Here is a 12,079-nt window from a genome sequence, read left to right as displayed (position 1 = left end):
AAACTACCATATAAATGTCAAGAAATGGTAGCGCGCAAGTAATCTGTTACTCATTTAAGAATTTAAACCAAGATTATGAAAATTCTAAATAACGGTGTCGGGACAGTCCAACCACCGTCTTACCACCTGGAACAATGATCACCAATGAAGGATTAGGGCAGAAGACTGGAAGATCCAAATAGGCCGCCGGGACAGGAGCTCAGGAAGAAGCTGCTGCTCTGCACCGGGACCTCTGAATAGTGAGCACTGGGAGTTGGGCTGGCTCTCTTTTATAGAGTCTTGGCCCAGCCCAGAACCACGCCCATGCATGTTGCAGGGAAAGTCTCTGGAAGGCCCTGGAAAGGGGCCACACCCTAACACACTCTGAAAACCTGCAGCAATACATTGCAAATGAACAGTATTTGTAAGCATATTAAAAATACGTTTTCAGGATTGAACTCTGCAATGCAAAAGGTTAAACCACAACATATCAGCACAATGCATAAATTACTTTGTTTTGAGAGTGCTGGGTTTTTGGATTTTTGTCGCCAATAGAGCGCGTATTGCTCTGGTGTTGACAGAGGAGCAAGAAGATAAGGGCTGGCAGGATCTGGAGCTCGGGTTCCATGTCGTCACGATTCCTCGTGGGGTGTGTAGAGGTGAGCGTTTTCCCTTCGAAGTCCTGTTTCCGCCGTGTTTTTGTTCGCGGTGAATCTGCCCCGGAAAAGGTGGCGGATTGGTAGGTTGTGATACTGTGGGCGGTACATTGTCCTCCGCCTGTCTGTTGGCGGTGACCGCCAAGCTGTTTGTTTGTACCGCCGTGGCGGTCTGAGTGTTAAAGTGGCTGTCTTTGTTGGCAGTTTCCGCCACGGTCGTGATTCCATTTTTTTTTCGACGGCCTGTTTGGGGTTTTACCGCCACTTTAACACCGACCGCCAGGGTTGTAATGACCACCTTAACGTTTATTTATTTGTAAAATGCCCCGTGTATATAGCCTTAACCACCATTATATTTCATATTTGGGATTAGTTATAGTATGTATTGACAGCCTATTTGTGCTAAACTTAAAATAGTTGTTGGTCTACCCCTGCAGTTCGGGGGTGCGTCCTTCTAGGCCATGTTAGATGTCTTTGGGAAGGGTCCTGGAATAACTCTGCATTGGGTACAACTCCAAATTGGTGGAGACTTAAAATTGTCCAAGATGGGTCTGTCTACAGAGTTACTGAGGGTTTTTCAATACCTGTGACAACTGTTAATTATACCTATATATTGAACTGGGCCCTGCTAACCATACTGTGGGAATAGTGATGCCTGTCAGAGATTGTCAACAGATCAAATGGTGTCTTGTGACACAGCTCTCACAATCTCTGGCCATAAATTGACAGCTCTGGGACCGTTCAGATTTGTTTGTGTAGGCTTGATGCTTTCACATATAGGCCCTCATTATGAACTCGGCGGGATTTCCAGATTTAATCACAGACCACCAGCCCATTGAGGACCCCGCCGGCCCAATAAACAACTTTCCGGAATGCTGGGCCTGGACATTGCTGACGGCTAGCACCCGTTGTGCATATCACTGCCCGTAAATCACGCAGTGACATGTGCAACGGCGCTGCGCACGGGGGCCCCTGCACTGCCCATGCCAAGTGCCAAGTACATTGGCAGTGCAGGGGCCCCCAGTGGGGCCCCGGGGCACCCATTCCGCCAGCCTTTCCCTGGCGGGGTAAACCACCAGGAAAAGGTTGATGGAACACAGGTTCTTTATCCGGCAGGCAGCGCTGCTTGCAGAGCTGCCCTGTCGGATAAGGAACTCTGCCATCGTCAGGCTGCCTGGTGGTGGTAGCCTGGTGGTGGCGGAGTTACGCCTGTGGCGGTCTCCATGTGAACATTATATGGCAGCCCGGACCACCATGCCGGTGGCGGTAATTACCGCCACTACCGGCATTGTGGTCCGGACCGCCTGTGATCATATTGACCCCATAGTCTCTGATTAAAAGCTCCCTCCGGCATTGTGTTGGTTGCATCTGTTTACACTAGGCTTTCAAGGGGACCATTCATTTGAAAAGTTTTCAGCTTGATAACCGTTGAATGTCTCTGACATTGTGGGTCTGATTTACAGATTCCTCCTGCATTCTGTTTGTTGCAGCTGTTTGCAGGGTGATTTGACGATGCACAATTGTTTATGACCCTCCCCTTTCCCAACTCTGTGTTACTCATTCTGTGACACTTGACGGGAAGCTTTGACAGGTTTGTGCATTTTGTTTTACAGCCCCTTTGTGCACTGGGCCCTGACAACCATACTGTGGGAATAGTGATGCCTATCAGAGATTGTCAACAGATCAAACGGTGTCTTGAGACACACCCCTCACAATCTCTGGTCATACATTCCAACCATCCTCAGCATTTTGACAGCTCTGGGACCCTTCAGATTAGTTTGTGTAGCTTGATGCTTTGAAATATAGTCTCTGATTTAAAGCTCGCTCTGGCATTGTGTTGGGTGCATCTGTTTACACTAGGCTTTCAAGGGGACCATTCATTTTAAAAGTTTTCAGCTTGACAACCACTGAATGTCTCTGACATTGTGGGTCTGATTCACAGATTATTCCTGCATTCTGTTTGTTGCAGCTGTTTGCAGGGAGATTTGACAATGCACAATTGTCTATGACTCTGCACTTTCCTAACTCTGTGTCACTCATTCTATGACACACGTCTGGAAGCTTTGACAGGTTTGTGCATTTCGTTTTATAGGGTACTTTTAAAACATCCCACTTCTTTTTTTTTAAACTCCCACAGCCAGTCCCCACCTCCGTGTTAGGCAGCCATGAGAGACCCTGCCTATTCACACATATCTTCTGCTCAGCTGAGACAGACAGCAGAGCCCAGAACATGTCCCAAGAAGCCCCTGTTAGACTCACACAGTGCACACAATGTAAGGGCTTTAATTTTACACACACCTTAATACAGCCAGACTTACCTTGATAGATCCACACACTGTGCAAGCTGTTCGGGATGTCATTGTTCCCAACCCTTTGACAGCCTGAACATGTCCGGGCACACATAGACAGCAGGGGCAAGCTCTTAGGGCTATCAATCACACAGCCACAGACACATGACAGGCACGGTGATTGATTGACAACCTCGGGGCAGGGCACCCACGTCATTGCCTCCGTCATCACGGGGTGTGGCACCTGTCAAAAGGTTTGATGGAAGATATCCCCTTATACTACTGTTCGGACCTAGTTTCCATAGGAAAATAATTTTTTGTCTTGCCTATAACTTTAGTGCCTTTCAACAAATTTTCACGAAATTTTCAAAACTAATAAAACAGTCAGTTCAGCTGCTGTCTTGGAAGTATCGAGGCCATCCATCAAGCGGGGGCTGGGAAAAAGGGGGGCCCCAAAACACGTTTTCTCCATGCATTTTCACATATGGATTTTGAACAGGACTACAGACCGAACCGCTGGACAGAATTACACCAAATTTGGCAGAAAGATAGCCTTTGGCCCAGAAAGCATGCTTTTTGTGATTTGATTTAAATCCGTTCAGTGGTTTTAGAGTTATTAAAGGAAGCAGGAATATCAATATCTGGGGACACAGAGGCTCTGTTGGTCTAAAGATCTTGTGCTGAGATCTGATTGGCTGCCAACACTTCAACCAATAAGTATTGGCAGCTATTTTGGGACTCAGCTTCAGCTGAGTCCCCCAAAAGAAGTAAAAATAAGAAAAGGGGGCAGGGCCCTAGCCTTTGTGCGGGGTCCTCCCTAACACCTAGTCAGGGCAATTCTTTTTGTTTTTAAATTTCGGCAAAACTCTCAGAGGATCCATGAATCTGCCAAAAACAGAAAAAACAAGAGTGATCTTTTGCGCTTGGTCTCAATGTAGCCTTCGGGTGGGTCAGGTCCCAGGGACATGTGGAAATTAAAAAAGGAGGGGGTGCATTGGCCCCCCCCTCTTAAGGCTGGTTATAGCCCTGGGGACCACCTCCTCCCTAGAACTTTATTTAGTTATGGGAGGGGGCAAAATAAAAAAAAGTGTGGGGGGCTTGCCTTCTCCTGGGCTATACATGCCCCCCCCCCCGGGCCAGGGCCAACCTGTGGTACTTAAAGAAGGGGACTGAACAGCCCTCTCCTGGAGCCATTATTGGCCCTGGGGACCGCCACCCCCAGGACTGGCTCCTGCTATCTCCCAAGGTGCCCACCCTTGGGAGAAAGCAGTTTGCTTTTGCTTTATCTTATTTAGTGCTACTATGAGCATTTAAAATGGCCTAGAAGTTATGCACCCATGCACATTAGTGGTATGAAACGTCTTCTCACCGTTTTTCCAGAGTGAAGCACAGTAAAATGGCCTGGAAGCCCCACTGATTTGGCCCCGCCCAATATGTATTAGTGTATGCAAGTTCTTCCCACCTTTTTCCAGGGTGATGGACAGCTTACAAAAAGCACCCCGCCTTTAAATTCTGCACACAATGCGATGATATTCTTGCGCATGGCCAAGGCAAAGCAAATGTGTTTTGTCTGCAGTTCCACCTTAAAACTTTACCTGTGGCATGGGGTTGGGTCCTTAGAGGAGTGGCCAACCTCTGGCGCACATGGTCAAAGGCCGTGCGTGATGCAGGGTTGGTTGGTTATAGGGGGTACTGTAGGTCGCACAGCCTGTGGCCAGGCCCTGGGCCTAACCACCGCCAAGTCTGGCTGAAGGCCATGTGTGGCACAGTGTAGGGTGCTTATAGACCGGGCCACTGGAATTAAGTGGCAAGTGAGGGCCAAGTTATGTGGCAAGGTTGAATAAATTATGCAGCAAGAAATGGCACATTGTGGGGCATAATGGAGCAGATTTTGTAATAATATTTCTAATTTTTGTAGCGCTGTCCTGGAATTGGTTGCACCTCATTGGTATCATTTTATCACCCAAATATAGCAATAAGCAACAAAAAGGTGACAAGTCCAAGTTTTCAAAGAACCTTTCAGTGCACGTCAACACACCTCGCTGCATTTATAGTAACTTTTGAACCATTTGTTAAAATCTGCAGATTATGCGGCAGACGGATTATCTGGCAAATGCAGTAAATTTATAATTATGTGAAAATTGCAGCAACCGCACAATCGCATATTTCCAGTGGCCCTGCTTATAGGGGGTTATAGGGTGCTTATAGAGGGACATAGGGGGCTGGCCACAGGGTCTGGCTGCAGGCCAGGCCCTGAGGCTAACCCCTGATACACACGGCTGAAGACCATGTGCTGCGGTGGTTGGTTAACGTAAAGTAATAAAAATTAACAATTTGATTAAATACAACTGGATAAAAAACATAAAGATAGCAAATAAATCAAAAGTGCTTTGTCGCTGTTTGAGAAGCTCTGAAAAACTGTTCTCATTTTAGTCTTTTAGAGCACTAACCATAATTTCTATGGGAATAAGACCCTCCCATTTTTATAATTTCTAAAGGAAATGATTTAGGTATTACAGTGGTAATTACATCAAGATCACGTCAGGTGTGCCACACTTTTGTAATAAATATAGAATGTTAGCAATCTAGTTGTTCATTAGAATTCTGTAGGGAGCCAGAGGTCAGGGCAAGGACTCATATAATTGAGGGCAGGGAGGAGGGTGCATAGGCAACAAATTGACTATGTTGGGCAGGTGGGAGGGGCAGTGGCAGCACAACGGCCCGCTGAGAGCAGAGAAAAGGGGGGCAGGGGCAACAAATCAACTATACAGCACAGGCAAGCACAGGCCAACAGACCTGATTCAGGCAGAAGACTCCTGATGTTTTTAAAGCCAAAAGGGCTTATTTTTTCAGTTTACTGCCTAAAATCTCTTCTTTTTTAATTTACATCAATTGAGAAAATCAATTTCTTCAAAATCTCCCTCTTCCCTAGTTTAAAATGTGTGCAAGTATGGTGCATTGGATTAGGAAGGGCAGGAGAAATGGAGTGGACATGGACTTGGATAACAGAGGGCAGAAGGGAGATGGGCAGGGGCACCAAAGTGACCTTACAGAGCAGGGTTCAGGGTTGCAGCATTACAACACACCACACAGGGCAAGCAGGACAGTAGTGCAGCACAATGGAAAGCAATAGGAAAGGGACAGGACCATGCTCATGGACAACAGAGAGCAGAGGGGTAAGAGGCAAGGGCAGCAAGCTGACCATACCGGACAGACCGGAGCTTAACAGACAATGGGGCAAGACAGGAGCAGCAAGCTGACTATGAAGGGCAAGTTGGATAGGCACTGGAAGCAGAACATACTTTGGAGGGCAACAGTGAGACTATAATGGCATACACACAGATAATGGTGGGAAGGTGGGAGGGGGTCAGGAGCAGCAAGCTGACTACATAGGGAAGGTGAGGGGGGGTCATCACAAAGACCATGCATGACATGCGGGAGTGGCAACGCAACACAGCAGGGAAGACAGGAGGGAGGGGCATGGAAATCGGACAAGCAGGGGGGAGGTGGCAGGGAAAGGCAGTGCATGGTGAAGGTGTGAGTTATAGTTACCTTAGGGCATGAGTTATAGTTACTTGAAACACCCCTGACTATAACTGTGAATTTCTATGATTTCGCACGTTTGAAGTGTGGGCCTAACTATAACGTCCCTGCAACCTTTGTTTTTTCAAGTGAATTTCTAAGGTTTTTTTAATTCTATTTCCTAACTATAACATCCCTGTAACCTCTGTTTTTTCAGTGAATTTCTATGTTTTTTTTAATGTAAGATAATTTTAATTATTGTACCTTAATCCAATCACAACCATGCACGGTGGAGGTTGGCTGCAGGGACTGGCCTGTGACCAGCCTTGCAGCCAAACCCCTATAACCACCCAACCCTTTGCTATGCCTGATATTTGGCCATGCACAGCAGAGGTTGCCCTCAAATCTCTGGAATTCCCTTCCCTTGGTGCTCTGCCAGGATAGTCAAGAAATTCACAGCATAAGTTGCCTCCTTGTCGTTCTGCTTCCGCTATAGCGCTGGGAGGCCTTTGGGTAGCAATGCACTTTACAAACTCCTAAACTAAACTAAACACCCCTAACCACCCCTAATCACCCAACCCCTCGCACCACACAGCCCTTGGCTGTGTTCAGTGGGAGCTGGCTGCAGAGCATGTCTCTCTGGGTGTGAGGATAAGTGCAGGAGGGTGTGTCTGGTTTTGAGACTGGCTGTGAGAGTGTCTGTCTGGGTATGAGAGTGTCTGATTGCACTCCAATAGATGAAATACCCATTCACCTCCATGAAGGATTTCAGATTGTCTTTTAAGAACGAATCATGAAGTAAACACACTTGCTTTGTCTTTGCCAAGCACAGGAGTTAGAATCATTTCTACGTTCCAGAAGTGAAGCTTTAACTGGGGCACCTGCTAGGTTTATATTTGTAAGTGCTTCCTGTTGAGGTTCAATTTCTGTGAAATGAGCATCACGGCCAAAACGGCCAGTTCTTCTCATTTGTTTTGTTTTGGGTGGGGTAGGGTGGCCCCCTCTCCAGCCTATAACGACCTCAGGGACCCCATCCCACAGGGCCCAGCCATCAATCCTGGATAGCCTGCAGGGCACACAGTGTGCATTTGGGACTGTTGGCGGAACCTGAAGGCCCCTGCGGTCTCAGCTGGCTCCCCACCTCCTGGGGGAGCCAGCATTTCTTTTGCACAAAGGAAGCTGCTAAAGATGCAGTTCCCTGTCTGCAAAAACAATCTTTTCTGCTGTTTCCCTTCCCGCAGGAGGGAAACAGAGGAAAACTTTCACTCACAGTAAGTGAGAGCTGTTTGACAGCTCACTTGCTGTGAGCGGAGGGTTTGCTCTGACTTGGTGGGAACTGTCAAAGTTCCCACCAAGTCACAGCAAACAGCTGTGTCCCAAGGGTGGGCACCCGGGGACATAGCAGGAGCAGTCCAAGGGGGGTGGCAGTCCCCAAGGCCATTATTGGCTCCCCCCTCGAACCTGACACAGCCCCTTGGAGGTGGTGGTCCCCGGGGCCAGGGATCCCTGGCGCAACCCCCTTCAACCATTTTAATTAAAGTCCTAGAAATCTGGTCATCCCCGGGACTGCAGGTGAGCGTGTACACTCATTTTGTTCAAAGCCCCGGGGAGGTGGCCGTCCCGGAGGCTGTGGGGGGACTTTGCCCCCGCACACCATTGACTATTAGCCCCAGGGAGGGGGCAGTCCCCAGGGCTCTCCCTCACATTAAATTAGTATTTATATATCTATCTCTATATATATATATATATATATATATATATATATATATCTATATATATATATATATATATATATATATATATATATATATGTGTGTGTGTGTGTGTATATATCTATGTGTATGTGTGTGTGTACATATGCATATATATATATATATATATATATATATATATATATATATGATCACCCTGAAACTTTCCACCAGATTGCAGCTGAAGTGAGTGTCGTATGTTCTAGAAACATTTCTTGAAGATTCATGAAACGGCACCAAAACTTATTAGCAAAACAAAAAACACTCTTTCTATAGAAACTAGGTCCTAACTATAACTACTTAGTGGCAACCGCCACGAGGTTATATATATATTTATCTATATATGTAGTTCAAAGAGAGATTCACCGCACTCCACAAAGTCCAACTTAACCCCTTCGCAGCCAGGCCTTTTCCCCCTCAGGTGCCAAGCCTTTTTTTGGGTGTTTGGGGCAGTTTGTGCTTAGGCCCTCATAACTTTTTGTACACATAAGCTACCCACGCCAAATTGATGTCCTTTTTTTCCAACATCCTAGGGATTCTAGAGGTACCCGGACTTTGTGGGTTTCCCTGAAGTAGACCAAGAAATTTGCCAAAATAAAGCAAATATTTCATTTTTTTCAAAAAAATAGGAAAAAAGGGCTTCAGAAGAAGGCTTGTGTTTTTTTCCCTGAAAATGATATCAACAAAGGGTTTGCGGTGCTAAAATTACCATCTTCCCAGATTTCAGGAACAGGTAGACATGAATCAGAAAACCCCATTCTTCAACTAAATTTTGGCATTTTACTGGGACATACCCCATTTTAAAAAATGTTTGTGCTTTCAGCCTCCTTCCAGTTAGTGACAGAAATGGGTATGAAACCAATGCTGTATCCCAGAAAGCTAAACATTTCTGAAAAGTAGACCACATTTTGAATTCAGCAAGGGGTAATTTGTGTACATCCTACAAGGTTTTCCTACAGAAAATAACAGATGAAACAAAAAGATATTGTCATTGAGGTGGAAACAAACAGCCATTATTCTCCACGTTTTACTCTGTAACTTTTTTCTGCGATGTCAGATTTTTGAAAGCAATATATTGTTACGTCTGCTGGACTCTCCTGGTTGCAGGGACATATATGGCTTGTAGGTTCATTAAGAACCGTAGGTATCTGGAGCCAATAAATGAGCTGCACCTTGCTATGGGTTTTCATTCAATACCGGGTATACAGCAATTAATTTGCTGAAATATAAAAAGTGAAAAATAGGTATCAAGAAAACCTTTGTATTTCCAAAATGAGCATAAGATAAGATGTTGAGGAGCAGTGGTTATTTGCACATCTCTGAATTCCGGGGTGCCCATACTAACATGTGAATTATAGGGCATTTCTCAAATAGACTTCTTTTTTTACACACTGTCTTACATTTGGAAGGAAAAAATATAGAGAAAGACAAGGGGCAATAACACTTGTTTTGCTATTCTGTGTTCCCCCAGGTCTCCCAATAAAAATGGTACCTCACTTGCGTGGGTAGGCCTAATGCTTGCGACAGGACACATGGACACATCACATTTTTACATTGAAATCTGACTTGTTTTTTGCAAAATCCCTTGCTGTAGATTTTGGCCTCTAGCTCAGCCAGCACCTAGGGAACCTACCAAACCTGTGCATTTTTGAAAACTAGACACCAAGGGAAATATAGGATGGGGTGACTTGTGGGGCTCTCACCAGGTTCTGTCACCCAGAATACCTTGCAAACTTAAAAATTTGGCCAAAAAACCCACTTTTTCCTCACATTTTGGTGACAGAAAGTTCTGGAATCTGAGAGGAGCCACAAATTTCCTTCCACCCAGCATTCCCTCAAATCCCCCGATAAAAATGGTACCTCACTTGTGTGGTTAGGCCTAGCGCCCATGACAGGAAATGCCCCAAAACACAACGTGGACACATCATATATTCCCAAAGACAAAACACCTGTATTTAGAAAAAAGGCCTAGCTGTGGGTTTTGGCCTCTAGCTCAGCCGGCACCTATGGAAACCTACCAAACCTGTGCATTTTTTTAAACTAGACACCTGGGGGAATCCAAGATGGGGTGACTTGAGGGGCTCTCACCAGGTTCTGTTCCCAGAATCATTTGCAAACCTCAACATTTGGCCATAAAAACACTTTTTTCTCACATTTTGGTGAGAGAAAGTTCTGGAATGTGAGAGGAGCCAGAAATTTCCTTCCACCCAGCCTTCCCCCAAGTCTCCCAATAAAAATGGTACCTCACTTGTGTGGTAGGCCTAGTACCCGCAAAGGAAATGCCCCAAAACACTATCTGGACACATGAAAATGATCAAATACAAAACTACCTGCTTTTGCGGGGGCACCTGCGTTTTTGGTCCTGGGCTCTGCAGCCATACAGGGAAACCTACCAAATCCCGAGGGAGTCCAGGGAGGTGTGACCTGCTCAGATCCCCCAGTGAATCCTCAGCAAAGCTCAAATTTAGCTAGAAAAATCACATATTCCCCACATTTCTGTGTTGGATCACATCACCGGGACAACCACCCAACGTTCCTCTCATTCTCCCGGTGAAAATGATGCCTCACTTGTGTAGGTGGTCCAAGTGCCTGTGACAGGAATGAGCCAAAAACATGTAGAAACTGAGGGGAAACCAAAGCGTGTCCAAAAGGGCAGTTGGAAAAAAAAAAGATTTAGGCTGACAATTGGGGCAGAATTTTTATTGGTATAGCTGAGACAATGCTGGGTGGTAGGAATTTTGTGGATTTCTTCAGATTCTAGAATGTGGAAAAAATGTGTGATTTCCAGCAAAGTTTAAGGTTTGTAGGGCATTGTGGGTAAGAAAATGGTGTGGGGTGCATGTGAAGCACACCACCCTGGACTCACCCAGATGTTTAGTTTTCAGATTTGTCTAGGTCTTGTGGTTTTTTCTACATGGCAGCGTCCCAAAGTCCAAAAAGTGCAGCTCTCACCACCCCAAGTGGGACGATTTTGAGAGTTAGCCAAGCTCTCATGGCCCAAATGTAAAACCAAAACCCAAAGTAATCAACTGTCCTCTTGCTTGCCATGGGATAAGATGTTTTAGTGTGCGGGGGAGAGCTGAAAGACTGTTACCCCCTTCAGCTGGGGTGGGGGCATAACCAGGCCCATACTGGTTGGTAGCCACCACCCCACTATTTTTTTTTAATTCCCTGGCATCTAGTAGACTTTCTGCCCCCCAGGATGTGGATCGAGGGTAATTGCCCTATCTGCCCACTGGTGGGCAGAACAACTTTGGTCACAGTAGTAGGAGGGGATACCTTACATCAAGCTTTTGACAGGTTACCACGCCCTTTGTGACGTAGGCAATGATGTAGGAAGTAACGTGGGTGTCCCCTCCCGTGCTGATGTAGGCCCTGACGTACGTGTAGGTGTGTCACGTAGTTTGTGACATCATATTGTCACGTGTTAGCCATGTGCCAAGGCCCAAGCCCCTTGTGTCTAGGTCTATGGGCTGTGTAAAATGAGGGCCTTGCTGGTGTGCAACCTGTTTCAGAGCCTAAGAGGACAGGTCTGGACATGTCAGACATTCAGGATCAAGTGGCTGCTTGGGGGCCCCCTCACAAGGTGGAGCATTGGGAGTGCAGGCCAAACCTCCTCACTGCTGGCTAATCCAAAAAGAGGGGTGGGCAAAGGCTGTAAAAGCAGTGACATGTGATTAGCACCACATGCAACCCCAGCAGCGTATTAGAGCCATCAAGGAGAGCCTGTGACCGCTATGTGTTGTAGAAGCATACTCCCTTTATGAACCATAGAATGGATATAAGGAGTTGGTTAGAACAGCATGCCAAACCATGAACCACTGCTGAAATAGATTGTCTAGGCAATATGAAGAGATACAATCCGCTCACCAGAAAAGCCACC

This window comes from Pleurodeles waltl, chromosome 3_1, assembly GCF_031143425.1.
Source record: "Pleurodeles waltl isolate 20211129_DDA chromosome 3_1, aPleWal1.hap1.20221129, whole genome shotgun sequence".
Classification (NCBI taxonomy): Eukaryota; Metazoa; Chordata; class Amphibia; order Caudata; family Salamandridae; genus Pleurodeles; species Pleurodeles waltl.
The sequence above is the reverse complement of the archived record's forward strand: the minus strand, read 5'-3'. Positions refer to the sequence as shown.